Genomic DNA, 2,660 nt, shown 5'->3' with positions numbered 1-2,660 from the left:
CCCGCCGGCCCCGCGCGGGGATGGCCGGGGCTGCGAGCCCAGCGCCGGCTCCCCGCTCCCCCCCGGGCCAGCAGTGGCCCTGGGCTCGCGGGCCCCGCGGGTTGGGGAGTGTCAGGCTGCGCGGTCGGGAGCTTCGGGAGCTGCCGCGCCAGTAGGAACCTGTGTCATGGGGGGGCACGGCGCTGTGCTTACTGACGTGTTTTCCACACCAGTGTCCTTCCACATAGCCTTCTGCTCGAAAACGTGTGCTGCCATATTTGTTTTATTCGCATTTTCTCTACCACTTACGTTTAAGGCTTATATTTACTTGTTGCTAGTGACATTCCGTGCAATATATGATGTATAGCTTCTTCACTGTAGCCTTAGAGTGCTACCGTTTAAGCTAATACCTAAGCAATGAAGGAAGGGAAACGCCTTTCCAGATAAGCACAGAAAAAAAGAGAATCGTTTACACAACATCAGCGTATCAGATGGCCAACTTCAATATAGAACACAAATTCAAAAAACACTCCTTGCAGGGTTGCCCAGGTCTGAAATCATGCTCTTAATTCTTGCATGACACCAGAATGATAAGTCAAAAAAATTTTAAGTCATTACCAAAGCATTGTCATGGTGTCTTCACTGGATGGAACCAATGGATAGTTTTTGGAAGTCCGGAATGATAAATAATTTTGTCAGATAAATAAATTTGTCAGACAATTAACGGTGACTGAGTTCATAGTAGGAACAGTTGCCTTATAAAGTCACATAGAAGCAAACAGAAAATCTCACCAGGAAAAATAGCTGTTGTAAGCTGAAGGATGAGTTTGGAGGAGCACCATGCCTACACTGCAAGAGAAGAGGGGTACTATTTCTTGTGGCTTACTGACTGCTGTACCTTAATAAATTTGTGTGGAAGTAAGTGTCAAAATCAACCAAAACAAAAGTAGCACATCTCCAAGTGGTTTTGAACAGATCAACTTTGCACAAAAGAGGGTATCAGACCTAAGGTGTGAATGTTTTTTGCTCCCTGACTGTCAGAACTGAAAGATAGTTTAATAAATATATCTGCTTCACACCATGCTTCCCCGCCTTCCATGTTAAAATAAATCTGTCAGCTTAAAAATTGATTAATTCCTTCAGCCACTAGATAGTCAACTGAAAATAATCTGCCAAAGCCCAATTTGCTGCCATTTCTGAAGTTATTGACAAGCAATATGAAAATTAATTGACCGATAAATAGCATAGGATATTGTGTACATCATAAAATTACTGTATTAATAGATAAGCATTGATGCCTTCAAAAACAAATATTAGTCTCAAGACAAGGTGTGGCCCTGCTAATGTTTGCCCTCATTTGCAAGCTACCGTAACTCTCACTTTTTAGTCTCTCTTTTCTTGCCTCAGGGAACCAGACATTTCTGGGGAAAAAAAGCTTCTGAGCAACTGATATAAGTAAATCCCATTATCAGGTTTCTGTACAAAAAGGAGTAAGAGCTTCTGTTGCACAGAGCTTTCCTATTCCAGGATGTGCCATGCAGATTTAGGTATGATGATCACTGCAGTGTAAACCTGCTGTGACCAGGGTGACGAACGAACACTGGACAAGAACAGCAAATTTGGACATTTGGTGAGGAACTGAATCATCAGCACACAAAGGTCTCCCATGGCTCTTGGAAAGCCACTGTTCATCCCTGTCACAACAATTGTTATGTGTGTACTAGTAACAACTTGCAAACTTGCATCAAATAAAAACCAAGAACATGCTTATGAAAAGGATCTTTGCTGCGGGAATTTTAAAGAATAGCATTTCAAACTATATTAATTGAAGTATTAACACAAGGCAGTATTCATTTTACTTTAGTCATTGAAAAGTTAGTTCTCCAAACAAAATTAGATAAGATAAATTCCTTCCATAAGATCCTACAAATACCAAAAAAGATATCACGTTTTATTTAAGGAACACTTATGTCACACTTAAAAATGGCAAAATTTTCTTAATTTATTTTCAATAAAATAAAGTTTGTTTGTTTTTTTTTCAATAAGATGGGTAAGATGGAAAGATTGTATTATATGTAATGGTGCTAAGATATATGTATAATCAAATATAAGGGCATCATAATTCAGAGCATAATTAACACTCCTAAACTGCCATTTACTGGCATCTGCTGTATTTAATTCAAGTTCTCAAATCAGATGTCTTCAAAGAAGCACCTCTCAAATATATCATCTCCCCCATGGCAACTGAAATTTCTGAAAATACAGAAAGCTGCAGCCCAGAGCTGTGGTGCTGAGCAGCTGATGGCTCAGCCTGGATGGCTTCAGGCACTGGCACTGTGGGGCTGGAGATGCTGGCAGATAACAGAATGGCAGAAGGAAGGAGGCTGGAAGTTACCTCTGGATTTGAGCTAATCCAACCCTGCTGCTCACAGCAGGCTCAACTGGAACACATTGTTCAGCATGCTGTCCAGCCAAATTTCTAGTGTCTTCAAGGGTGACGGCTCAACAACATTTTTAAACATCACATTGCAGTGTTTGACAACCTTCACAGAAAAAAAAAAGAAAAAGAAAAAGAAAAAAAAGTTATTTTCCTATATTTAAAAGGAATTTCCTGTATTTCAGTTTGTGAAATACACATCCTCCTGTCTTTACACTGGTGCCACTGGGAAGAGTCCAGCTCC

The sequence above is a fragment of the Parus major genome, chromosome 4, assembly GCF_001522545.3.
Source record: "Parus major isolate Abel chromosome 4, Parus_major1.1, whole genome shotgun sequence".
Lineage (NCBI taxonomy): Eukaryota > Metazoa > Chordata > Aves > Passeriformes > Paridae > Parus > Parus major.
This window is presented reverse-complemented; position numbering follows the sequence as displayed.